Consider the following 26,756-nt stretch of genomic DNA (forward strand, 5'->3'; position numbering starts at 1 on the left):
TGGTAGAAGCGGTCTGCTGAATTTTTAGAGAGAAGAGGCCGTCGATGTTTGAATGTAGAAAATTGTTCTGGCTGCAGCCTGCAGTATGGACTTGTTGGTGTGTGTAGCTCCCAGTGTTCTGACAGCGCGACGTTTTGGGGAAGCATGTGATTCAGCAGCTACCAGTGGGCTTCGTGCGGCGGAGATTTTGTGGCTGTTAGCGGAGTTGATAACAGAGGGTCGTTAAGAGAAGCCTGCATGCAGTAGGCAAAGGAGTAATGTTTGCCGGCGGGGGACGTGCGGCGATTAACCTGTGCGGTAGTGAAAAGGAGTTAAAAATAAGGAAGTGTGCGGATGCGGAAAGAATGGAATAATTGTGGTAGGCTGCCGGCTGAGTAGTTTGGTGAATGTTTGGTGTGGGTCCGGCGCTGCCGATTGGATGGTGGTGCTGCAGTGTGAGTCAGATAAAAAAAAAAAAAAAAACAGGAGTAGGATCCAATGGGACTAACTGGCATGTATAGACGCGTGTAATGCAAAAGGGCTGTTTTTGGTCGCGTCTCTCGCTTATGGCCATACCACCCTGAACACGCCCGATCTCATCCGATCTCGGAAGCCAAGCAGGGTAGGGTCTGGTTAGTACTTGGATGGGAGACCTCCTGGGAATACCAGGTGCTGTAAGCTTTTCTCACTTTTACTTTATACAGGGGGCGCTCCACTTCACGATTAATTTAAATCTATCACTCCCCTTCCATTTTACTATTTTATATATATATATTTTTTTCTCTCATTCATAAAGGCAGCTTTTACACACCGTTTTACTCTAAATACTTCCTGGTAATTCTAGGTGCTGTAAGCTGTTCGTGCCTTTATTCCACCAGGGCGCGATCTTCTCACAAACTTGAAGACGGTCACTCCCCATTCACGTTTTACAACTTATTGTTAATGATAAAGAGACAGCTTTTTACACACAGTTTTAAACAAAGTACTGATATTATTCCTCTTCAACTGACCGCTTTGTTTTCTATGCAAAAACCACTTCGCCACAGAAGACTCGATATTATTGGCATAGCAAGTTCTGCTCTTCTCCTTTCAAAACTTGCTAAAAGCTGTATTTAAAAGAACAGATTGGCCGGGGTAATTCACACCCTTCAATGCCAGCTTAATGTTTAGGTTAGTGGGAATCACAGAGGAATTAGGGATGGAAACTTCTTTGCTGGTGGTAGAAGCGGTCTGGTGAATTTTTAGAGAGAAGAGGCCGTCGATGTTTGAATGTAGAAAATTGTTCTGGCTGCAGCCTGCAGTATGGACTTGTTGGTGTGTGTAGCTCCCAGTGTTCTGACAGCGCGACATTTTGGGGAAGCATGTGATTCAGCAGCTACCAGTGGGCTTCGTGCGGCGGAGATTTTGTGGCTGTTAGCGGAGTTGATAACAGAGGGTCGTTAAGAGAAGCCTGCATGCAGTAGGCAAAGGAGTAATGTTTGCCGGCGGGGGACGTGCGGCGATTAACCTGTGCGGTAGTGAAAAGGAGTTAAAAAGAAGGAAGTGTGCGGTATGCGGAAAGAATGGAATAATTGTGGTAGGCTGCCGGCTGAGTAGTTTGGTGAATGTTTGGTGTGGGTCCGGCGCTGCCGATTGGATGGTGGGGCTGCAGTGTGAGTCAGATAAAAAAAAAAAAAAGAACATTAGTAGGATCCAATGGGACCAACTGGCATGTATAGAGGCGTGTAATGCAAAAGGGATGTTTTTGGTGGCATCTCTCGCTTACGGCCATACCACCCTGAACACGCCCGATCTCATCCGATCTCGGAAGCCAAGCAGCGTAGGGTCTGGTTAGTGCTTGGATGGGAGACCTCCTGGGAATACCAGGTGCTGTAAGCTTTTCTCACTTTTACTTTATACAGGGGGCGCTCCACTTCACGATTAATTTAAATCTATCACTCCCCTTCCATTTTACTATTTTATATATATATATTTTTTTCTCTCATTCATAAAGGCAGCTTTTACACACCGTTTTACTCTAAATACTTCCTGGTAATTCTGGGTGCTGTAAGCTGTTCGTGCCTTTATTCCACCAGGGCGCGATCTTCTCACAAACTTGAAGACGGTCACTCCCCATTCACGTTTTACAACTTATTGTTAATGATAAAGAGACAGCTTTTTACACACAGTTTTAAACAAAGTACTGATATTATTCCTCTTCAACTGACCGCTTTGTTTTCTATGCAAAAACCACTTCGCCACAGAATACTCGATATTATTGGCATAGCAAGTTCTGCTCTTCTCCTTTCAAAACTTGCTAAAAGCTGTATTTAAAAGAACAGATTGGCCGGGGTAATTCACACCCTTCAATGCCAGCTTAATGTTTAGGTTAGTGGGAATCACAGAGGAATTAGGGATGGAAACTTCTTTGCTGGTGGTAGAAGCGGTCTGGTGAATTTTTAGAGAGAAGAGGCCGTCGATGTTTGAATGTAGAAAATTGTTCTGGCTGCAGCCTGCAGTATGGACTTGTTGGTGTGTGTAGCTCCCAGTGTTCTGACAGCGCGACGTTTTGGGGAAGCATGTGATTCAGCAGCTACCAGTGGGCTTCGTGCGGTGGAGATTTTGTGGCTGTTAGCGGAGTTGATAACAGAGGGTCGTTAAGAGAAGCCTGCATGCAGTAGGCAAAGGAGTAATGTTTGCCGGCGGGGGACGTGCGGCGATTAACCCGTGCGGTAGTGAAAAGGAGTTAAAAATAAGGAAGTGTGCGGATGCGGAAAGAATGGAATAATTGTGGTAGGCTGCCGGCTGAGTAGTTTGGTGAATGTTTGGTGTGGGTCCGGCGCTGCCGATTGGATGGTGGTGCTGCAGTGTGAGTCAGATAAAAAAAAAAAAAAAAACAGGAGTAGGATCCAATGGGACTAACTGGCATGTATAGACGCGTGTAATGCAAAAGGGCTGTTTTTGGTCGCGTCTCTCGCTTATGGCCATACCACCCTGAACACGCCCGATCTCATCCGATCTCGGAAGCCAAGCAGGGTAGGGTCTGGTTAGTACTTGGATGGGAGACCTCCTGGGAATACCAGGTGCTGTAAGCTTTTCTCACTTTTACTTTATACAGGTGGCGCTCCACTTCACGATTAATTTAAATCTATCACTCCCCTTCCATTTTACTATTTTATATATATATATTTTTTTCTCTCATTCATAAAGGCAGCTTTTACACACCGTTTTACTCTAAATACTTCCTGGTAATTCTAGGTGCTGTAAGCTGTTCGTGCCTTTATTCCACCAGGGCGCGATCTTCTCACAAACTTGAAGACGGTCACGCCCCATTCACGTTTTACAACTTATTGTTAATGATAAAGAGACAGCTTTTTACACACAGTTTTAAACAAAGTACTGATATTATTCCTCTTCAACTGACCGCTTTGTTTTCTATGCAAAAACCACTTCGCCACAGAAGACTCGATATTATTGGCATAGCAAGTTCTGCTCTTCTCCTTTCAAAACTTGCTAAAAGCTGTATTTAAAAGAACAGATTGGCCGGGGTAATTCACACCCTTCAATGCCAGCTTAATGTTTAGGTTAGTGGGAATCACAGAGGAATTAGGGATGGAAACTTCTTTGCTGGTGGTAGAAGCGGTCTGGTGAATTTTTAGAGAGAAGAGGCCGTCGATGTTTGAATGTAGAAAATTGTTCTGGCTGCAGCCTGCAGTATGGACTTGTTGGTGTGTGTAGCTCCCAGTGTTCTGACAGCGCGACATTTTGGGGAAGCATGTGATTCAGCAGCTACCAGTGGGCTTCGTGCGGCGGAGATTTTGTGGCTGTTAGCGGAGTTGATAACAGAGGGTCGTTAAGAGAAGCCTGCATGCAGTAGGCAAAGGAGTAATGTTTGCCGGCGGGGGACGTGCGGCGATTAACCTGTGCGGTAGTGAAAAGGAGTTAAAAAGAAGGAAGTGTGCGGATGCGGAAAGAATGGAATAATTGTGGTAGGCTGCCGGCTGAGTAGTTTGGTGAATGTTTGGTGTGGGTCCGGCGCTGCCGATTGGATGGTGGGGCTGCAGTGTGAGTCAGATAAAAAAAAAAAAAAGAACATTAGTAGGATCCAATGGGACCAACTGGCATGTATAGAGGCGTGTAATGCAAAAGGGATGTTTTTGGTGGCATCTCTCGCTTACGGCCATACCACCCTGAACACGCCCGATCTCGTCTGATCTCGGAAGCTAAGCAGGGTAGGGTCTGGTTAGTACTTGGATGGGAGACCACCTGGGAATACCAGGTCCTGTAAGCTCTTCTCACTTTTACTTTATACAGGGGGCGCTCCACTTCACGATTAATTTAAATCTATCACTCCCCTTCCATTTTACTATTTTATATATATATATATTTTTTTTTTCTCTCATTCATAAAGGCAGCTTTTAGAAACCGTTTTACTCTAAATACTTCCTGGTAATTCTAGGTGCTGTAAGCTGTTCGTGCCTTTATTCCACCAGGGCGCGATCTTCTCACAAACTTGAAGATTGTCACTCCCCATTCACGTTTTACAACTTATTGTTAATGATAAAGAGACAGCTTTTTACACACAGTTTTAAACAAAGTACTGATATTATTCCTCTTCAACTGACCGCTTTGTTTTCTATGCAAAAACCACTTCGCCACAGAAGACTCGATATTATTGGCATAGCAAGTTCTGCTCTTCTCCTTTCAAAACTTGCTAAAAGCTGTATTTAAAAGAACAGATTGGCCGGGGTAATTCACACCCTTCAATGCCAGCTTAATGTTTAGGTTAGTGGGAATCACAGAGGAATTAGGGATGGAAACTTCTTTGCTGGTGGTAGAAGCGGTCTGGTGAATTTTTAGAGAGAAGAGGCCGTCGATGTTTGAATGTAGAAAATTGTTCTGGCTGCAGCCTGCAGTATGGACTTGTTGGTGTGTGTAGCTCCCAGTGTTCTGACAGCGCGACGTTTTGGGGAAGCATGTGATTCAGCAGCTACCAGTGGGCTTCGTGCGGCGGAGATTTTGTGGCTGTTAGCGGAGTTGATAACAGAGGGTCATTAAGAGAAGCCTGCATGCAGTAGGCAAAGGAGTAATGTTTGCCGGCGGGGGACGTGCGGCGATTAACCTGTGCGGTAGTGAAAAGGAGTTAAAAAGAAGGAAGTGTGCGGATGCGGAAAGAATGGAATAATTGTGGTAGGCTGCCGGCTGAGTAGTTTGGTGAATGTTTGGTGTGGGTCCGGCGCTGCCGATTGGATGGTGGGGCTGCAGTGTGAGTCAGATAAAAAAAAAAAAAAGAACATTAGTAGGATCCAATGGGACCAACTGGCATGTATAGAGGCGTGTAATGCAAAAGGGATGTTTTTGGTGGCATCTCTCGCTTACGGCCATACCACCCTGAACACGCCCGATCTCGTCTGATCTCGGAAGCTAAGCAGGGTAGGGTCTGGTTAGTACTTGGATGGGAGACCACCTGGGAATACCAGGTCCTGTAAGCTCTTCTCACTTTTACTTTATACAGGGGGCGCTCCACTTCACGATTAATTTAAATCTATCACTCCCCTTCCATTTTACTATTTTATATATATATATATTTTTTTTTTTCTCTCATTCATAAAGGCAGCTTTTAGAAACCGTTTTACTCTAAATACTTCCTGGTAATTCTAGGTGCTGTAAGCTGTTCGTGCCTTTATTCCACCAGGGCGCGATCTTCTCACAAACTTGAAGACTGTCACTCCCCATTCACGTTTTACAACTTATTGTTAATGATAAAGAGACAGCTTTTTACACACAGTTTTAAACAAAGTACTGATATTATTCCTCTTCAACTGACCGCTTTGTTTTCTATGCAAAAACCACTTCGCCACAGAAGACTCGATATTATTGGCATAGCAAGTTCTGCTCTTCTCCTTTCAAAACTTGCTAAAAGCTGTATTTAAAAGAACAGATTGGCCGGGGTAATTCACACCCTTCAATGCCAGCTTAATGTTTAGGTTAGTGGGAATCACAGAGGAATTAGGGATGGAAACTTCTTTGCTGGTGGTAGAAGCGGTCTGGTGAATTTTTAGAGAGAAGAGGCCGTCGATGTTTGAATGTAGAAAATTGTTCTGGCTGCAGCCTGCAGTATGGACTTGTTGGTGTGTGTAGCTCCCAGTGTTCTGACAGCGCGACGTTTTGGGGAAGCATGTGATTCAGCAGCTACCAGTGGGCTTCGTGCGGCGGAGATTTTGTGGCTGTTAGCGGAGTTGATAACAGAGGGTCATTAAGAGAAGCCTGCATGCAGTAGGCAAAGGAGTAATGTTTGCCGGCGGGGGACGTGCGGCGATTAACCTGTGCGGTAGTGAAAAGGAATTAAAAATAAGGAAGTGTGCGGATGCGGAAAGAATGGAATAATTGTGGTAGGCTGCCGGCTGAGTAGTTTGGTGAATGTTTGGTGTGGGTCCGGCGCTGCCGATTGGATGGTGGTGCTGCAGTGTGAGTCAGATAAAAAAAAAAAAAAAAAACAGGAGTAGGATCCAATGGGACTAACTGGCATGTATAGAAGCGTGTAATGCAAAAGGGCTGTTTTTGGTCGCGTCTCTCGCTTATGGCCATACCACCCTGAACACGCCCGATCTCAGACCGATCTCGGAAGCCAAGCAGGGTAGGGTCTGGTTAGTACTTGGATGGGAGACCTCCTGGGAATACCACGTGCTGTAAGCTTTTCTCACTTTTACTTTATACAGGGGGCGCTCCACTTCACGATTAATTTAAATCTATCACTCCCCTTCCATTTTACTATTTTATATATATATTGTAATGACCTGGCTGGGGTTGTTAGCCAGGTGCATTCTGGGTATTGTGTTGTCTGTATTTTCTATCGTTCTGCTAGTTCCTATGTGTTTGATTCTCATGTTGTGTTATGTTAATGTTAGCCACAGTGAAGTTGATGTGTGTTCTGTGGGGCGGGTTGAATTGGTATGGTTGGCTGACACCGCGACTCTGTGTGGTGGGAGCGTGATAGGGGTGCGGTGTCAGCAGCGTTAAAAGAGGCAGAGGAAACAGGGTAAAATAAATGTTTGGTTGAACCCCTACTGTTTCCTACTGGATCATTCAGGGATTACAGACCTGCTGCTGAGACGCTCGGGGTCGCGCGGTGTATGGGGCACGAGCGCTCTCAGTTTGGCTGTGTTAGCTAACGAGTAGCCTAGCCAGTTCAGCTCCACTAACCCGCGGTCGCTACAATTGGTGTCAGAAGTGGGATCGCTGAGTGTCTAGCAGACACTATGGAGCCGGCCGTAGGCGAATTAGAGCGTCTAATCCGAGACAACTGCTCGCTCCTGGAAAGCATGGCTAACGAGACCCAGCGGAGAAGACCCGAGCTGAGGCGGCCGGAGGGCCGCAGCGCTCCCCGGAACAGCCGCCCCCTGCTATCCCCGCAGCCAGAGGGGATTGCTGGGGCCACACCACAGCTTCCTGGCAGGACAGCTGCTAAGCTACAGCACTACACTGGGGCGATGCAGCTGGAGCCGTACCTGGCTCAAGTCACGCTGGCTGCCACTCACAACGGGTGGGGCCAAGAAGAGACGGCCACCCATCTGGCGCTCGCACTGGAGGGCCCAGCGCTTCAGGTTCTGCTGGACCTGCCCCTTGAGGAGCAGCGCGACCTCCGGGCGTTGACCACCGCGCTCGGCAGAAGGTTCGGACAGAGACCACCAGCCGAGCAGAGCAGGGAGAAGCTGGCTCGCTGCCGCCGATGCGAGGGAGAGAGCCTGGGGTCCTTTGCTGCGGACGTCCGCCTCTATGCCCGACGAGGCTATCCAACATTCCCGGGAGCGGCACAAGAGGAGCTGGGTCTCCACGCCTTCCTGAGGGGACTCACACCGGAGAGGCTGCGACAGCATGTCCGGCTGTCATCCCCCCGAGACCTGGAGGAGGCATTGAGGGAGGCTGAGCGGGCTGAAGTGGTGCTGCAGGACGAGCCAATGACCCGACGATCAGCCAGGGGGGTCGAGCGAGAGATGAGCGTGACCCAATCGGATGAGGAAGAGGAGGTCAGACGAGCCCAACCAGAGGCAGTTCCCCATCGGAGGCGCCGGACGGACTGCTGTTATCGGTGCGGGGAGCCCGGTCACCTCGCCCGGAACTGTCCTGCACCTAGTCCTCGGGCCCGAGCGACATCACCGACGGGAAACGGCCGCGGGGCGGGACAGCGAGGGAACCCCCACCCCAGTCATTAAACCCTCTCTGTGACACTCATCATGTGGTGGGCCGCTGTGGGTCCACCCGTGGACTATACCTGGACTGTATAATTGATGGACGGTCTTGCCGGGCCCTGGTAGACACGGGGTCCACTATCTGCTTGCTGCGGAGGGGGGTGCTTCCGGAGACGGGCAGTTCATTGCCGAAAGATTGGACCCCTACTCACACAGCATTGTACACCGTCACAGGAGGAAAGTCGGTGATGCCGGGGAGAAAGACTCTGCAGGTGGTGGTGGGAACGAACAGTGTGAACCACGAGTTCTGGCTTGCCGACATAACAGACGAGTGCATTGTTGGACTGGACTTGCTGGCCCACTGGGGGGCACGGGTCGATGTGCCGGGAGTTGCCCTCCACCTTGGTGCTGAGACCGTGCGCCTCCAAGTGGGCCGCGGTAGCCAGGGACAGACCCCTACCCCACCAGCACCTCCAAAACCCTCGTGCCCCACAGCTCCAAGCCACAGCCATGGGTCGAGGGCGGCGAAGGTGCGGAAAAGGACCCAGGGGGTGAACGTAAGCAGGGCCAACATCCCGCAGCCAGAGTCGCCGCCTAGCTCGGCAGTCTCTCCACCACCCGAGACTGTCGCTGCAGTAGAGGAGCTTGGGCGGCGGAGTGGGGTGCACCTCAGTGCGACACAGCAGCGGCAGCTGCAGAGCCTCTTGGCGGAGTTTATGGACATTTTTGCCGCCAGGGAAGAGGACTGCACCAGGACGGGCCTGGTGAAGCACACTATCGACACTGGAGCAGCTGCTCCTATACGGCTGCGGCCCCACCGCCTGCCCCTCGCCAAACGCCAAGCTGCCGAGGAACTGATAAAAGAGATGGCCGCTAATGGTGTCATTGAACCCTCGGAAAGTCCATGGGCCGCACCTGTGGTTATGGTGCGGAAGAAAACAGGGGGGTGGCGCCCTTGTGTGGACTACAGGCGTCTGAACGCGGTCACCCGCAAGGACTCTTACCCGCTACCTCGCATCGATGATGCACTGGACTACATCGCTGGGTCCAGTTGGTTCAGCTCGCTAGACCTCCGCAGTGGGTACTGGCAGGTGGAGCTTGCTACTGAGGCACGGCCCAAGACTGCATTCACCATAGGGCAAGGACTGTGGCAGTTTAGGGTGATGCCTTTCGGACTATGCAATGCACCAGCCACGTTTGAAAGGTTAATGGAAAGGGTCCTTAAAGACATTCCCCGTGCCCGCTGCGTGGTCTATTTGGATGACCTGCTGACTCATGCCAAGGACTTTGAACAGGCTGTTGCCAACCTGCGAGAGGTCCTGACCGCCATCCGGGGGGCTGGACTAAAGCTGAACCCGGCCAAGTGCACCCTTCTCGCTCGCCAGGTGAAGTTCCTGGGACATGTGGTGAGCGAGAAAGGGGTGGCTACTGACCCAGAGAAGGTGGATGCTGTGGGGGACTGGCCTCCCCCATTGAACGTCGCCGAGCTACGAAGCTTCCTGGGGCTGGCCTCCTATTATAGGAGGTTTGTAAAAGACTTTGCCACCGTCGCTAGCCCTTTGCATCAGTTGACCAACAAGGGTCGGCGGTTTGGTTGGACTGAGGACTGTGCAGCGGCTTTCGAACAGCTGAAAACTGCCCTTGTGAGTGCCCCAGTCTTGGCATATCCTGACCCCGGCCAGCCTTTCCTTTTGGACACTGATGCCAGCAACGTGGGGGTCGGAGCGGTGCTCTCCCAGAGGGGAGAGACTGGGGAGCGGGTGGTGGCATACTACAGCTGCAGCCTCAGCCGGGCCGAGAGGAATTACTGTGTTACCCGGCGTGAGCTGTTGGCTGTGGTCCTGGCGGTTCGTCATTTCCGACCCTACCTCCTGGGCACTAAGTTCCTGCTCAGGACCGACCACGCCAGCCTAACCTGGATGCTGAACTTCCGCCAGCCGGAGGGTCAGGTGGCCCGGTGGCTGGAAATACTGCAGGAGTACGACTTCGAAGCCCAGCACCGACCAGGGCGACAGCACGCTAACGCCGACGCTCTGTCCAGGCGCCCCTGTTCTGCGGATGAGTGCCGGTACTGCAGGCGCCTGGAGGAGCTCGACCGGGGTCCGACATCGGCAGCAGCAGAACCCGAGGGTGAGCATGAAGGGCAGGAGCCTTTCACCGCAGCGGAGCTGCAGCAGCACCAGGTGAGCGATCCAGCGCTGGGGATGGTGAGGGACTGGATGGAGGCGGGGACACGGCCAGACCGGTCCGCCGTGTCTTCCCAGGGGCCCGAGACGAAGTCACTGTACTCCCAGTGGAACAACCTGGAGCTCCATGGCGGTGTAATCTACCGGCGGTGGCGAGCGCCAGACGGTGGAGGCGACATACTCCAGCTCCTGGTTCCCCGGGCCTTGCGGCCTGAGGTCCTCCGCTGGGTTCATGGGGCTGCAGGTACTGGCCATTTTGGGAATGGCAAGACGTTGCGGCGGTTGAGACGGCGGTTCTACTGGCCGGGGTGTCGTCAGGACGTAGAGATCCATGTTCACTGCTGTGACGACTGCACGGCACAGAAGGGTCCCAGCCAGCGCTCCCATGCCCCATTGCAGCAATACCTAGTCGGGGCGCCCATGGAGCGGATCGGAGTGGACATCCTGGGTCCGTTCCCTGTCACTGATGCCGGCAACCGGTATGTCCTGGTCGCGATGGATTATTTTTCAAAGTGGCCAGAGGCGTACGCGGTGCCAGATCAGAGTGCGGCAACGACGGCGCGGACCCTGGTGGACGAGATGTTCACGCGGTTTGGTGTACCGGAGGAGCTCCATAGTGACCAAGGGAGAAATTTTGAGAGCCAGGTGTTGGGAGAAGTGTGTCGGAGGCTGGGGGTGAGAAAAACGAGGACCACCCCCCTCCATCCTCAGAGCGATGGTCTGGTTGAGCGGTTCAACCGCACGCTGGCCACCCAGCTGGCCATCCTGACCAGCCAGCATCAGAGGGACTGGGATCAACATCTGCCCCTTGTGTTGTGGGCGTATCGGACAGCAGTGCAGGAGTCAAGTCAGTGTACTCCTGCAGCGTTAATGTTCGGAAGGGAGCTCCGAACCCCGGTGGACTTGGTGTTCGGGGCGCCCCCTGAGCCAGAGATTGCTGGTGGACCAGAGATGGACTACTACCGGCGGCTCAGGGAGCGGTTGCACACGGTGCATCAGCTGGCAAGACGGATGTTGGAGGGAGCTGGGGCTCGCCAGAAGCGGGCGTACGATACCCGTGCGCACGGTCCCCTGCTAGGGGCCGGAGATCGGGTTTGGGTGTTCTGCCCCCAGAGGAAGCGGGGGCTGACCCCCAAGCTCATGAGTCACTGGCAAGGCCCGGGCGAGATCCTGGAACAGCTATCAGAGGTGGTCTTCCGAGTCCGGATGCCGGGGCGGGGAAGGCGGGTGGTGCTACACAAGGACCGGCTGGCGCCGTACCGTCCGCTTGCCCCCGACCCACAGACTGGCGTGCAGCCTGGGGACTCCTTGCTCCCTACACCTGGCCCAAATGGGGGTGCCGTGGATTTCCAGTCAAGGCCGAAGCGTACTCGACGCCGGCCTGAACATTTGCTGGACTACATAGTGGACAGTTAAGGTTGTGAGGACACTGAACCTCTTGGGGGGGGGCTGTGTAATGACCTGGCTGGGGTTGTTAGCCAGGTGCATTCTGGGTATTGTGTTGTCTGTATTTTCTATCGTTCTGCTAGTTCCTATGTGTTTGATTCTCATGTTGTGTTATGTTAATGTTAGCCACAGTGAAGTTGGTGTGTGTTCTGTGGGGCGGGTTGAATTGGTATGGTTGGCTGACACCGCGACTCTGTGTGGTGGGAGCGTGATAGGGGTGCGGTGTCAGCAGCGTTAAAAGAGGCAGAGGAAACAGGGTAAAATAAATGTTTGGTTGAACCCCTACTGTTTCCTACTGGATCATTCAGGGATTACAGACCTGCTGCTGAGACGCTCGGGGTCGCGCGGTGTATGGGGCACGAGCGCTCTCAGTTTGGCTGTGTTAGCTAACGAGTAGCCTAGCCAGTTCAGCTCCACTAACCCGCGGTCGCTACAATATTTTTTTTTCTCTCATTCATAAAGGCAGCTTTTACACACCGTTTTAATCTAAATACTTCCTGGTAATTGTAGGTGCTGTAAGCTGTTCGTGCCTTTATTCCACCAGGGCGCGATCTTCTCACAAACTTGAAGACTGTCACTCCCCATTCACGTTTTACAACTTATTGTTAATGATAAAGAGACAGCTTTTTACACACAGTTTTAAACAAAGTACTGATATTTTTCCTCTTCAACTGACCGCTTTGTTTTCTATGCAAAAACCACTTCGCCACAGAAGACTTGATATTGTTGGCATAGCAAGGTCTGCTCTTCTCCTCCTTTCAAAACTTGCTAAAAGCTGTATTTAAAAGAGCAGGTTGGCCGGGGTAATTCACACCCTTCAATGCCAGATTAATGTTTAGGTTAGTGGGAATCACAGAGGAATTAGGGATGGAAACTTCTTTGCTGATGGTAGAAGCGGTCTGGTGAATTTTTAGAGAGAAGAGGCCGTCGATGTTTCAATGTAGAAAATTGTTCTGGCTGCAGCCTGCAGTATGGACTTGTTGGCGTGTGTAGCTCCCAGTGTTCTGACAGCGTAACGTTTTGGGGAAGCATGTGATTCAACAGCTACCAGTGGGCTTCGTGCGGCAGAGATTTTGTGGCTGTTAGCGGAGTTGATAACAGAGGGTCGTTAAGAGAAGCCTGCATGAGGAACGGCAAAGGAGTAATGTTTGCCGGCGGGGGACGTGCGGCGATTAACCTGTGCGGTAGTGAAAAGGACTTAAAGAGAAGGAAGTGTGCGGATGCGGAAAGAATGGAATAATTGTGGTAGGCTACCGGCTGAGTAGTTTGGTGAATGTTTGGTGTGGGTGCGGCGCTGCCGATTGGATGGTGGTGCTGCAGTGTGAGTCAGATAAAAAAAAAAAAACAGGAGTAGGATCCAATGGGACTAACTGGCATGTATAGAGGCGTGTAATGCAAAAGGGCTGTTTTTGTTTGCAGCTCTCGCTTATGGCCATACCACCCTGAACACGCCCGATCTTGTCTGATCTCGGAAGCTAAGCGGGGTAGGGTCTGCTAAGTACTTGGATGGGAGACTGCCTGGGAATACCACGTGCTGTAAGCTTTTCTCACTTTTACTTTATACAGGGGGCACTCCACCTCGCGATTAATTTAAATCTATCACTCCCCATCCATTTTACAATTTTATATATTTCTTTTTTCTCTCATTCATGAAGGCAGCTTTTACACACGTTTTACTCTAAATACTGCCTGGTAATTCTAGGTGCTGTAAGCTGTTCGTGCCTTTATTCCACCAGGGCACGATCTTCTCACAAACTTGAAGACTGTCACTCCCCATTCACGTTTTACAACTTATTGTTAATAATAAAGAGACAGCTTTTTACACACAGTTTTAAACAAAGTACTGATATAATTCCTCTTCAACTCACCGCTTTGTTTTCTATGCAAAAACCACTTCGCCACAGAAGACTTGATATTGTTGGCATAGCAAGGTCTGCTCTTCTCCTCCTTTCAAAACTTACTAAAAGCTGTATTTAAAAGAGCAGGTTGGCCGGGGTAATTCACACCCTTCAATGCCAGATTAATGTTTAGGTTAGTGGGAATCACAGAGGAATTAGGGATGGAAACTTCTTTGCTGGTGGTAGAAGCGGTCTGGTGAATTTTTAGAGAGAAGAGGCCGTCGATGTTTCAATGTAGAAAATTGTTCTGGCTGCAGCCTGCAGTATGGACTTGTTGGTGTGTGTAGCTCCCAGTGTTCTGACAGCGTGACATTTTGGGGAAGCATGTGATTCAACAGCAACCAGTGGGCTTCGTGCGGCGGAGATTTTGTGGCTGTTAGCGGAGTTGATAACAGAGGGTCGTTAAGAGAAACCTGCATGCGGTAGGCAAATGAGTAATGTTTGCCGGCGGGGGACGTGCGGCGATTAACCTGTTCGGTAGTGAAAAGGACTTAAAGAGAAGGAAGTGTGCGGATGCGGAAAGAATGGAATAATTGTGGTAGGCTGCCGGCTGAGAAGTTTGGTGAATGTTTGGTGTAGGTGCGGCGCTGCCGATTGGATGGTGGTGCTGCAGTGTGAGTCAGATAAAAAAAAAAAAAAACAGGAGTAGGATCCAATGGGACTAACTGGCATGTATAGAGGCATGTAATGCAAAAGGGCTGTTTTTGTTCGCGGCTCTCGCTTATGGCCATACCACCCTGAATACGCCCGATCTCGTCTGATCTTGGAAGCTAAGCGGGATAGGGTCTGGTTAGTACTTGGATGGGAGACTGCCTGGGAATACCACGTGCTGTAAGCTTTTCTCACTTTTACTTTATACAGGGGGCACTCCACCTCACGATTAATTTAAATCTATCACTCCCCTTCCATTTTACTATTTTATATATTTCTTTTTTCTCTCACTCATAAAGGCAGCTTTTACACACCGTTTTACTCTAAATACTGCCTGGTAATTATATCTGCTGTAAGCTGTTCGTGCCTTTATTCCACCAGGGCGCGATCTTCTCACAAACTTGAAGACTGTCACTCCCCATTCACGTTTTACAACTTATTGTTAATGATAAAGAGACAGCTTTTTACACACAGTTTTAAACAAAGTACTGATATTATTCCTCTTCAACTGACCGCTTTGTTTTCTATGCAAAAACCACTTCACCACAAAAGACTCGATATTATTGGCATAGCAAGTTCTGCTCTTCTCCTTTCAAAACTTGCTAAAAGCTGTATTTAAAAGAACAGATTGGCCGGGGTAATTCACACCCTTCAATGCCAGCTTAATGTTTAGGTTAGTGGGAATCACAGAGGAATTAGGGATGGAAACTTCTTTGCTGGTGGTAGAAGCGGTCTGGTGAATTTTTAGAGAGAAGAGGCCGTCAATGTTTGAATGTAGAAAATTGTTCTGGCTGCAGCCTGCAGTATGGACTTGTTGGCGTGTGTAGCTCCCAGTGTTCTGACAGCGTGACGTTTTGGGGAAGCATGTGATTCAACAGCTACCAGTGGGCTTCGTGCGGCAGAGATTTTGTGGCTGTTAGCGGAGTTGATAACAGAGGGTCGTTAAGAGAAGCCTGCATGAGGTAGGCAAAGGAGTAATGTTTGCCGTCGGGGGACGTGCGGCGATTAACCTGTGCGGTAGTGAAAAGGACTTAAGGAGAAGGAAGTGTGCGGATGCGGAAAGAATGGAATAATTGTGGTAGGCTGCCGGCTGAGTAGTTTGGTGAATGTTTGGTGTGGGTCCGGCGCTGCCGATTGGATGGTGGGGCTGCAGTGTGAGTCAGATAAAAAAAAAAAAACAGGAGTAGGATCCAATAGGACTAACTGGCTTGTATAGAGGCGTGTAATGCAAAAGGGCTGTTTTTGTTCGCGGCTCTCGCTTATGGCCATACCACCCTGAACACGCCCGATCTCGTCTGATCTTGGAAGCTAAGCGGGGTAGGGTCTGGTTAGTACTTGGATGGAAGACTGCCTGGGAATACCACGTGCTGTAAGCTTTTCTCACTTTTACTTTATACAGGGGGCACTCCACCTCACGATTAATTTAAATCTATCACTCCCCTTCCATTTTACTATTTTATATATTTCTTTTTTCTCTCACTCATAAAGGCAGCTTTTACACACCGTTTTACTCTAAATACTGCCTGGTAATTATAGCTGCTGTAAGCTGTTCGTGCCTTTATTCCACCAGGGCGCGATCTTCTCACAAACTTGAAGACTGTCACTCCCCATTCACGTTTTACAACTTATTGTTAATGATAAAGAGACAGCTTTTTACACACAGTTTTAAACAAAGTACTGATATTATTCCTCTTCAACTGACCGCTTTGTTTTCTATGCAAAAACCACTTCACCACAAAAGACTCGATATTATTGGCATAGCAAGTTCTGCTCTTCTCCTTTCAAAACTTGCTAAAAGCTGTATTTAAAAGAACAGATTGGCCGGGGTAATTCACACCCTTCAATGCCAGCTTAATGTTTAGGTTAGTGGGAATCACAGAGGAATTAGGGATGGAAACTTCTTTGCTGGTGGTAGAAGCGGTCTGGTGAATTTTTAGAGAGAAGAGGCCGTCAATGTTTGAATGTAGAAAATTGTTCTGGCTGCAGCCTGCAGTATGGACTTGTTGGCGTGTGTAGCTCCCAGTGTTCTGACAGCGTGACGTTTTGGGGAAGCATGTGATTCAACAGCTACCAGTGGGCTTCGTGCGGCAGAGATTTTGTGGCTGTTAGCGGAGTTGATAACAGAGGGTCGTTAAGAGAAGCCTGCATGAGGTAGGCAAAGGAGTAATGTTTGCCGTCGGGGGACGTGCGGCGATTAACCTGTGCGGTAGTGAAAAGGACTTAAGGAGAAGGAAGTGTGCGGATGCGGAAAGAATGGAATAATTGTGGTAGGCTGCCGGCTGAGTAGTTTGGTGAATGTTTGGTGTGGGTCCGGCGCTGCCGATTGGATGGTGGGGCTGCAGTGTGAGTCAGATAAAAAAAAAAAAACAGGAGTAGGATCCAATAGGACTAACTGGCTTGTATAGAGGCGTGTAATGCAAAAGGGCTGTTTTTGTTCGCGGCTCTCGCTTATGGCCATACCACCCTGAACACGCCCGATCTCGTCTGATCTTGGAAGCTAAGCGGGGTAGGGTCTGGTTAGTACTTGGATGGAAGACTGCCTGGGAATACCACGTGCTGTAAGCTTTTCTCACTTTTACTTTATACAGGGGGCACTCCACCTCACGATTAATTTAAATCTATCACTCCCCTTCCATTTTACTATTTTATATATTTCTTTTTTCTCTCATTCATAAAGGCAGCTTTTACACACGTTTTACTCTAAATACTGCCTGGTAATTCTAGGTGCTGTAAGCTGTCCGTGCCTTTATTCCACCAGGGCACGATCTTCTCACAAACTTGAAGACTGTCACTCCCCATTCACGTTTTACAACTTATTGTTAATAATAAAGAGACAGCTTTTTACACACAGTTTTAAACAAAGTACTGATATAATTCCTCTTAAACTCACCGCTTTGTTTTCTATGCAAAAACCACTTCGCCACAGAAGACTCGATATTATTGGCATAGCAAGTTCTGCTCTTCTCCTTTCAAAACTTGCTAAAAGCTGTATTTAAAAGAACAGATTGGCCGGGGTAATTCACACCCTTCAATGCCAGCTTAATGTTTAGGTTAGTGGGAATCACAGAGGAATTAGGGATGGAAACTTCTTTGCTGGTGGTAGAAGCGGTCTGGTGAATTTTTAGAGAGAAGAGGCCGTCGATGTTTGAATGTAGAAATTTGTTCTGGCTGCAGCCTGCAGTATGGACTTGTTGGTGTGTGTAGCTCCCAGTGTTCTGACAGCGCAACGTTTTGGGGAAGCATGTGATTCAGCAGCTACCAGTGGGCTTCGTGCGGCGGAGATTTTGTGGCTGTTAGCGGAGTTGATAACAGAGGGTCGTTAAGAGAAGCCTGCATGCGGTGGGCAAAGTAGAAATGTTTGCCGGCGGGGGACGTGCGGCGATTAACCTGTGCGGTAGTGAAAAGGAGTTAAAGAGAAGGAAGTGTGCGGATGAGGAAAGAATGGAATAATTGTGGTAGACTGCCGGCTGAGTAGTTTGTTGAATGTTTGGTGTGGTTCCGGCACTGCCGATTGGATGGTGGGGCTGCAGTGTGAGTCAGATTAAAAAAAAAAAAAAACAGGAGTAGGATCCAATGGGACTAACTGGAATGTATAGACGCGTGTAATGCAAAAGGGCTATTTTTGGTAGCGTTTCTCGCTTACGGCCATACCACCCTGAACGCGCCCGATCTCGTCTGATCTCGGAAGCTAAACAGGCTAGGGTATGGTTAGTACTTGGATGGGAGACCACCTGGGAATACCAGGTGCTGTAAGCTTTTCTCACTTTTACTTTATACAGGGGGCGCTCCACTTCACGATTAATTTAAATCTATCACTCCCCTTCCATTTTACTATTTTATATATTTCTTTTTTCTCTCATTCAAAAAGGCAGCTTTTACACACCGTTTTACTCTAAATACTGCCTGGTAATTCTAGGTGCTGTAAGCTGTTCGTGCCTTTATTCCACCAGGGCGCAATCTTCTCACAAACTTGAAGACTGTCACTCCCCATTCACGTTTTACAACTTATTGTTAATAATAAAGAGACAGCTTTTTACACACAGTTTTAAACAAAGTACTAATATAATTCCTCTTCAACTCACCGCTTTGTTTTCTATGCAAAAACGACTTCACCACAGAAGACTCGTTATTATTGGCATAGCAAGGTCTTCGCTTCTCCTCCTTTCAAAACTTGCTAAAAGCTGTATTTAAAAGAGCAGGTTGGCCGGGGTAATTCACACCCTTCAATGCCAGCTTAATGTTTAGGTTAGTGGGAATCACAGAGGAATTAGGGATGGAAACTTCTTTGCTGGTGGTAGAAGCGGTCTGGTGAATTTTTAGAGAGAAGAGGCCGTCAATGTTTGAATGTAGAAAATTGTTCTGGCTGCAGCCTGCAGTATGGACTTGTTGGTGTGTGTAGCTCCCAGTGTTCTGACAGCGCGACGTTTTGGGGAAGCATGTGATTCAGCAGCTACCAGTGGGCTTCGTGCGGCGGAGATTTTGTGGCTGTTAGCGGAGTTGATAACAGAAGGTCCTTAAGAGAAGCCTGCATGCGGTAGGCAAAGGAGTAATGTTTGCCGGCGGGGGACGTGCGGCGATTAACCTGTGCGGTAGTGAAAAGGAGTTAAAGAGAAGGAAGTGTGCGGATGCGGAAAGAATGGAATAATTGTGGTAGGCTGCCGGCTGAGTAGTTTGGTGAATGTTTGGTGTGGTTCCGGCACTGCCGATTGGATGGTGGGGCTGCAGTGTGAGTCAGATAAAAAAAAAAAAAAAAAAACAGGAGTAGGATCCAATGGGACTAACTGGAATGTATAGACGCGTGTAATGCAAAAGGGCTATTTTTGGTAGCGTCTCTCGCTTACGGCCATACCACCCTGAACGCGCCCGATCTCGTCTGATCTCGGAAACTAAACAGGCTAGGGTCTGGTTAGTACTTGGATGGGAGACCACCTGGGAATACCAGGTGCTGTAAGCTTTTCTCACTTTTACTTTATACAGGGGGCGCTCCACTTCACGATTAATTTAAATCTATCACTCCCCTTCCATTTTACTATTTTATATATATATTTTTTTTTTTCTCTCATTCATAAAGGCAGCTTTTAGAAACCGTTTTACTCTAAATACTTCCTGGTAATTCTAGGTGCTGTAAGCTGTTCGTGCCTTTATTCCACCAGGGCGCGACCTTCTCACAAACTTGAAGACTGTCACTCCCCATTCACGTTTTACAACTTATTGTTAATAATAAAGAGACAGCTTTTTACACACAGTTTTAAACAAAGTACTAATATAATTCCTCTTCAACTCACCGCTTTGTTTTCTATGCAAAAACGACTTCACCACAGAAGACTCGTTATTATTGGCATAGCAAGGTCTTCGCTTCTCCTCCTTTCAAAACTTGCTAAAAGCTGTATTTAAAAGAGCAGGTTGGCCGGGGTAATTCACACCCTTCAATGCCAGCTTAATGTTTAGGTTAGTGGGAATCACAGAGGAATTAGGGATGGAAACTTCTTTGCTGGTGGTAGAAGCGGTCTGGTGAATTTTTAGAGAGAAGAGGCCGTCAATGTTTGAATGTAGAAAATTGTTCTGGCTGCAGCCTGCAGTATGGACTTGTTGGTGTGTGTAGCTCCCAGTGTTCTGACAGCGCGACGTTTTGGGGAAGCATGTGATTCAGCAGCTACCAGTGGGCTTCGTGCGGCGGAGATTTTGTGGCTGTTAGCGGAGTTGATAACAGAAGGTCATTAAGAGAAGCCTGCATGCGGTAGGCAAAGGAGTAATGTTTGCCGGCGGGGGACGTGCGGCGATTAACCTGTGCGGTAGTGAAAAGGACTTAAAGAGAAGGAAGTGTGCGGATGCGGAAAGAATGGAATAATTGTGGTAGGCTGCCAGCTGAGTAGTTTGGTGAATGTTTGGTGTGGGTGCGGCGCTGGCGATTGGATGGTGGTGCTGCAGTGTGAGTCAGATAAAAAAAAAAAAAACAGGAGTAGGATCCAATGGGACTAACTGGCATGTATAGAGGCGTGTAATGCAAAAGGGCTGTTTTTGTTAGCGGCTCTCGCTAACGGCCATACCACCCTGAACACGCCCGATCTCGTCTGATCTCGGAAGCTAAGCGGGGTAGTGTCTGGTTAGTACTTGGATGGGAGACTGCCTGGGAATACCATGTACTGTATGCTTTTCTCACTTTTACTTTATACAGGGGGCACTCCACTTCACGATTAATTTAAATCTATCACTCCCCTTCCATTTTACTATTTTATATATATATTTTTTTTCTCTCATTCATAAAGGCAGCCTTTACACACCGTTTTACTGTAAATACTGCCTGGTAATTCTAGGTGCTGTAAGCTGTTCGTGCCTTTATTCCACCAGGGCGCGATCTTCTCACAAACTTGAAGACTGTCACTCCACATTCACGTTTTACAACTTATTGTTAATAATAAAGAGACAGCTTTTTACACACAGTTTTAAACAAAGTACTGATATAATTCCTCTTAAACTCACCGCTTTGTTTTCTATGCAAAAACAACTTCGCCACAGAATATTCGATATTATTGGCATATTATCTGCTCTTCTCCTCCTTTCAAAACTTGCTAAAAGCTGTATTTAAAAGAGCAGGTTGGCCGGGGTAATTCACACCCTTCAATGCCAGCTTAATGTTTAGGTTAGTGGGAATCACAGAAGAATTAGGGATGGAAACTTCTTTGCTGGTGGTAGAAGCGGTCTGGTGAATTTTTAGAGAGAAGAGGCCGTCGATGTTTGAATGTAGAAAATTGTTCTGGCTGCAGCCTGCAGTATGGACTTGTTGGTGTGTGTAGCTCCCAGTGTTCTGACAGCGCGACGTTTTGGGGAAGCATGTGATTCAACAGCTACCAGTGGGCTTCGTGCGGCAGAGATTTTGTGGCTGTTAGCGGAGTTGATAACAGAGGGTTGTTAAGAGAAGCCTGCATGAGGTAGGCAAAGGAGTAATGTTTGCCGGCGGGGGACGTGCGGCAATTAACCTGTGCGGTAGTGAAAAGGAGTTAAAGAGAAGGAAGTGTGCGGATGCGGAAAGAATGGAATAATTGTGGTAGGCTGCCGGATGAGTAGTTTGTTGAATGTTTGGTGTGGTTCCGGCACTGCCGATTGGATGGTGGGGCTGCAGTGTGAGTCAGATAAAAAAAAAAAAAAAAAAACAGGAGTAGGATCCAATGGGAATAACTGGCATGTATAGACGCATGTAATGCAAAAGGGCTATTTTTGGTAGCGTCTCTCGCTTACGGCCATACCACCCTGAACATGCCCGTTCTCGTCTGATCTCGGAAGCTACGCAGGCTAGGGTCTGTTTAGTACTTGGATGGGAGACCACCTGGGAATACCAGGTGCTGTAAGCTTTTCTCACTTTTACTTTATACAGGGGGCGCTCCACTTCACGATTAATTTAAATCTATCACTCCCCTTCCATTTTACTATTTTATATATATATTTTTTTTCTTTCATTCAAAAAGGCAGCTTTTACACACCGTTTTACTCTAAATACTGCCTGGTAATTCTAGGTGCTGTAAGCTGTTCGTGCCTTTATTCCACCAGGGCGCAATCTTCTCACAAACTTGAAGACTGTCACTCCCCATTCACGTTTTACAACTTATTGTTAATAATAAAGAGACAGCTTTTTACACACAGTTTTAAACAAAGTACTAATATAATTCCTCTTCAACTCACCGCTTTGTTTTCTATGCAAAAACGACTTCACCACAGAAGACTCGTTATTATTGGCATAGCAAGGTCTGCTCTTCTCCTCCTTTCAAAACTTGCTAAAAGCTGTATTTAAAAGAGCAGGTTGGCCGGGGTAATTCACACCCTTCAATGCCAGCTTAATGTTTAGGTTAGTGGGAATCACAGAGGAATTAGGGATGGAAACTTCTTTGCTGGTGGTAGAAGCGGTCTGGTGAATTTTTAGAGAGAAGAGGCCGTCAATGTTTGAATGTAGAAAATTGTTCTGGCTGCAGCCTGCAGTATGGACTTGTTGGTGTGTGTAGCTCCCAGTGTTCTGACAGCGCGACGTTTTGGGGAAGCATGTGATTCAGCAGCTACCAGTGGGCTTCGCGCGGCGGAGATTTTGTGGCTGTTAGCGGAGTTGATAACAGAAGGTCATTAAGAGAAGCCTGCATGCGGTAGGCAAAGGAGTAATGTTTGCCGGCGGGGGACGTGCGGCGATTAACCTGTGCGGTAGTGAAAAGGAGTTAAAGAGAAGGAAGTGTGCGGATGCGGAAAGAATGGAATAATTGTGGTAGGCTGCCGGCTGAGTAGTTTGGTGAATGTTTGGTGTGGTTCCGGCACTGCCGATTGGATGGTGGGGCTGCAGTGTGAGTCAGATAAAAAAAAAAAAAAAAAACAGGAGTAGGATCCAATGTGACTAACTGGCATGTATAGAGGCGTGTAATGCAAAAGGGCTGTTTTTGGTAGTTTTTCTCGCTCACGGCCATACCACCCTGAACACGCCCGATCTCGTCCGATCTCAGAAGCCAAGCATGATAGGGTCTAGTTAGTACTTGGATGGGAGACCTCCTGGGAATACCAGGTGCTGTAAGCTTTTCTCACTTTTACTTTATACAGGGGGCACTCCACTTCACAATTAATTTAAATCTATCACTCCCCTTCCGTTTTACTATATTATATATACATATTTTTTCTTTCATTCATAAAGGCAGCTTTTACACACCGTTTTACTCTAAATACTGCCTGGTAATTCGAGATGCTGTAAGCTGTTCGTGCCTTTATTCCACCAGGGCGCGATCTTCTGACAAACTTGAAGACTGTCACTCCCCATTCACGTTTTACAACTTATTGTTAATAATAAAGAGACAGCTTTTTACACACAGTTTTAAACAAAGTACTGATATAATTCCTCTTCAACTCACCGGTTTGTTTTCTATGCAAAAACCACTTGACCACAGAAGACTCGATATTATTGGCATAGCAAAGTCTGCTCTTCTCCTCCTTTCAAAACTCTCTAAAAGCTGTATTTAAAAGAGCAGGTTGGCCGGGGTAATTCACACCCTTCAATGCCAGCTTAATGTTTAGGTTAGTGGGAATCACAGAGGAATTAGGGATGGAAACTTCTTTGCTGGTGGTAGAAGCGGTCTGGTGAATTTTTAGAGAGAAGAGGCCGTCAATGTTTGAATGTAGAAAATTGTTCTGGCTGCAGCCTGCAGTATGGACTTGTTGGTGTGTGTAGCTCCCAGTTTTCTGACAGCGCGACGTTTTGGGGAAGCATGTGATTCAGCAGCTACCAGTGGGCTTCGTGCGGCGGAGATTTTGTGGCTGTTAGCGGAGTTGATAACAGAAGGTCATTAAGGGAAGCGTGCATGCGGTAGGCAAAGGAGTAATGTTTGCCGGCGGGGGACGTGCGGCGATTAACCTGTGCGGTAGTGAAAAGGAGTTAAAGAGAAGGAAGTGTGCGGATGCGGAAAGAATGGAATAATTGTGGTAGGCTGCCGGCTGAGTAGTTTGGTGAATGTTTGGTGTGGTTCCGGCACTGCCGATTGGATGGTGGGGCTGCAGTGTGAGTCAGATAAAAAAAAAAAAAAAAACAGGAGTAGGATCCAATGGGACTAACTGGAATGTATAGACGCGTGTAATGCAAAAGGGCTATTTTTGGTAGCGTCTCTCGCTTGCGGCCATACCACCCTGAACGCGCCCGATCTCGTCTGATCTCGGAAGCTAAACAGGCTAGGGTCTGGTTAGTACTTGGATGGGAGACCACCTGGGAATACCAGGTGCTGTAAGCTTTTCTCACTTTTACTTTATACAGGGGGCGCTCCACTTCACGATTAATTTAAATCTATCACTCCCCTTCCATTTTACTATTTTATATATTTCTTTTTTCTCTCATTCATAAAGGCAGCTTTTACACACCGTTTTACTCTAAATACTGCCTGGTAATTATAGCTGCTGTAAGCTGTTCGTGCCTTTATTCCACCAGGGCGCGATCTTCTCACAAACTTGAAGACTGTCACTCCCCATTCACGTTTTACAACTTATTGTTAATGATAAAGAGACAGCTTTTTACACACAGTTTTAAACAAAGTACTGATATAATTCCTCTTCAACTCACCGCTTTGTTTTCTATGCAAAAACCACTTCGCCACAGAATATTCGATATTATTGGCATATTATCTGCTCTTCTCCTCCTTTCAAAACTTGCTAAAAGCTGTATTTAAAAGAGCAGGTTGGCCGGGGTAATTCACACACTTCAATGCCAGCATAATGTTTAGGTTTGTTAGGTTGAAGAAACTGTTATTAATCATTTTGTTATCACTCCTGTATGATCAGCAATGAATGTAAATATGTATATACATTATTTTGTTTTCCCCTAGCCTCATACTTTAGATTATATTAATAATAGCATTCCCACCTTAGCAAAACCAGAACTTTCTCTCACCTCCCTATTCTGCATGACTCTTGCGCCTCCCACTGACTATAAATAAAGGAGTCAAGGGGAACCACCCTTTGTAACACATTCTGCTGTAGTTTGCATTGCAGAGAGTGTGGGTACCCTTGCAAGTAAAAACTATAAAGTGTGTGTCTCGTAAATGTGGAGTTGGGGTGGAAACGCCGGGCGCTTTCCCCAACATAGAATTTGGTCCTTCGAGCCGGATCCGAGGAACCCCGAAGACGTCTCCAGTACGCCGAGAGAAGCGACACCGAAGTCTGTCGACAGCCACTCGAAGTCGGGTGCAAGAAAGACCTGTGATGTGAATTCGTCATCAGGCCGGTGGTTAGAACTGCGCTCGACGTCTGGTGATGTCTGAAGGACCTCGGTGATGGAACAGAGAGCACACTACATAGGTGAGAAACACGGCACCTAAGTGAATAGGTGGCCAAGTGAGACATACGGCACCTAAATAAGTAGGTGGCCAAGACATGCATGTGGTTGAGGTTAGCCGAAATTAACCGGGAGAGAAAGTAGGCGTTGTTGGAAATATATACAGTGTTCTATGTGGATGTGTTTTTATAGGTTTTAGACTAACCTACACGATCCACCCTAAAAGCAACAACATACTGGTGACTGAAGGATAAAGGACGGGTTTCATCCCTGAAAACTAACACCGCTGCTCTAATAGGGAGCAGTAGAAGGCCGTGTTGGTGTCCTCCTGAGGTCTCATGCCAGGGACTTGCTTTTAGGATTTTTTATGTTTTGTAGTGTATTCAATAAAAGGTAACAATGGGAAAAATCAGAGTAAACAAATCAAACTAGAGGGAGATGAGAAGTTTATGGAAGGATATAAACCAGGATCAGGACAAATAAGTAGTCAGAGATGGAGGAAAAAACATGGGTTTGAAGGAAAACTCCATACTCCAGACATATTAAAGTTACAGGGAAACTTAAAACTGGAGATGTTACAGACTACCAATAAGAAAAAAGGCCAAGATAGAAAAAAGGAATACGTTTTCTCTGATGCATGGTTAGAACAGAGTAAACTAAGAGATAATAAGAGACAACAGAAAAAGGGAAATAAGGAGAAAAAACTGCAGGTGGCTTTAATCACACTAGACGAAGAAACGGCAGCAAGACCTTCTGCCCCTCCAGCTCCTCCACCGCCCCCACAAATTCCGGTGCCTGCACCGGCGCTGGTTCCAGCCACAGATAGACAAGAAGCAAGGGGGGGGGTGGAACCATCTCGCATGTTAACTCGAGGGTCTGATCCCTCTCTATATCCTGTAAAAGATTTGGCCACAGCTAAAGTACAACGGCATCCAAAAAATAACACGGAACAAGAGGAGGTAGAATGGCAGTGTCCCCTCGTAGAAGTGGCAAACCCAAATCGAGGGCCAAATAATGCAGGACCCGAAACTATGTTAGTATATAGACCCTGGACCGCTGAGGATAGAACAGCGGCTTTAAAAGGAATACCCCCGGTTGAAGAAGGGGTACCCGAGTTTTGGACTGCCATCCTAGAATTACAAAGTAGTTTTCATTTGAACGGCAGGGAAATGTACCGATGCCTAAGACAGTTGTTTACCCATAAATGGGGACGTGTGGCAGGCGACTTCACTGGACATGGTGCCAATAATCAGCCCTTAGCACATAACTCGCAGGAACTCATACAAGCATTACAACACCTGCGAGAGAGGATAGACACAGTCTTCGTGAGACGTGCAGATTATGGGCGAATAGCGCAGTGCAAACAAAAAGATGGAGAGGAACCTGAGGATTTTATGGATAGGATGCGAGTGGTGTTCAGGGGAAATTCAGGAATTCCTCACGACGAGGAAGACGGAGGAGTGTATCAGCAACAATTAAAACGAGCTTTTTTTTTCGCAGGCCTAAAGTCTGAATTGCGAAAATATCTCGACAAACATTGGGTACATCAGAATACTGGCTCAGTCCAACAAGCCTTAGAATATGCCCAACACGCACAGAAAGCGCAGAAACAGCAAAAGACAGATACAATATTCAGCGCCTCTGA

General features: G+C 47.8%; 1 protein-coding gene, 9 non-coding genes and 7 pseudogenes across 10 annotated transcripts in view; all 17 read left to right on the top strand.

Moving 5' to 3' along the window:
* LOC125712214 (uncharacterized) overlaps positions 1–26,756 on the top strand; it is a 433,528-nt gene that overhangs the window by 402,150 nt on the left and 4,622 nt on the right. The window lies entirely within an intron of this gene.
* Positions 542–660, top strand: LOC125732589 (5S ribosomal RNA). Its single transcript, XR_007391965.1, has one exon. It is a non-coding gene; the product is annotated as a 5S ribosomal RNA (ribosomal RNA).
* On the top strand, positions 1,739–1,857 carry LOC125736065 (5S ribosomal RNA). The gene has a single exon (XR_007395348.1). It is a non-coding gene; the product is annotated as a 5S ribosomal RNA (ribosomal RNA).
* LOC125732590 (5S ribosomal RNA) lies at positions 2,935–3,053 on the top strand. Its single transcript, XR_007391966.1, has one exon. It is a non-coding gene; the product is annotated as a 5S ribosomal RNA (ribosomal RNA).
* On the top strand, positions 4,131–4,249 carry LOC125734184 (5S ribosomal RNA). The gene has a single exon (XR_007393508.1). It is a non-coding gene; the product is annotated as a 5S ribosomal RNA (ribosomal RNA).
* LOC125734185 (5S ribosomal RNA) lies at positions 5,332–5,450 on the top strand. Its single transcript, XR_007393509.1, has one exon. It is a non-coding gene; the product is annotated as a 5S ribosomal RNA (ribosomal RNA).
* LOC125730935 (5S ribosomal RNA) lies at positions 6,535–6,654 on the top strand. Its single transcript, XR_007391228.1, has one exon. It is a non-coding gene; the product is annotated as a 5S ribosomal RNA (ribosomal RNA).
* On the top strand, positions 13,204–13,322 carry LOC125731773 (5S ribosomal RNA; annotated as a pseudogene).
* On the top strand, positions 14,397–14,515 carry LOC125731586 (5S ribosomal RNA; annotated as a pseudogene).
* Positions 15,586–15,704, top strand: LOC125731439 (5S ribosomal RNA; annotated as a pseudogene).
* LOC125731442 (5S ribosomal RNA) lies at positions 16,775–16,893 on the top strand (annotated as a pseudogene).
* LOC125736340 (5S ribosomal RNA) lies at positions 17,966–18,084 on the top strand. The gene has a single exon (XR_007395620.1). It is a non-coding gene; the product is annotated as a 5S ribosomal RNA (ribosomal RNA).
* On the top strand, positions 19,164–19,282 carry LOC125736203 (5S ribosomal RNA). The gene has a single exon (XR_007395487.1). It is a non-coding gene; the product is annotated as a 5S ribosomal RNA (ribosomal RNA).
* On the top strand, positions 20,362–20,480 carry LOC125731898 (5S ribosomal RNA; annotated as a pseudogene).
* LOC125731589 (5S ribosomal RNA) lies at positions 21,559–21,677 on the top strand (annotated as a pseudogene).
* Positions 22,758–22,876, top strand: LOC125731792 (5S ribosomal RNA; annotated as a pseudogene).
* Positions 23,956–24,074, top strand: LOC125735146 (5S ribosomal RNA). Its single transcript, XR_007394444.1, has one exon. It is a non-coding gene; the product is annotated as a 5S ribosomal RNA (ribosomal RNA).

Source organism: Brienomyrus brachyistius, chromosome 2 (assembly GCF_023856365.1).
Source record: "Brienomyrus brachyistius isolate T26 chromosome 2, BBRACH_0.4, whole genome shotgun sequence".
NCBI lineage: Eukaryota > Metazoa > Chordata > Actinopteri > Osteoglossiformes > Mormyridae > Brienomyrus > Brienomyrus brachyistius.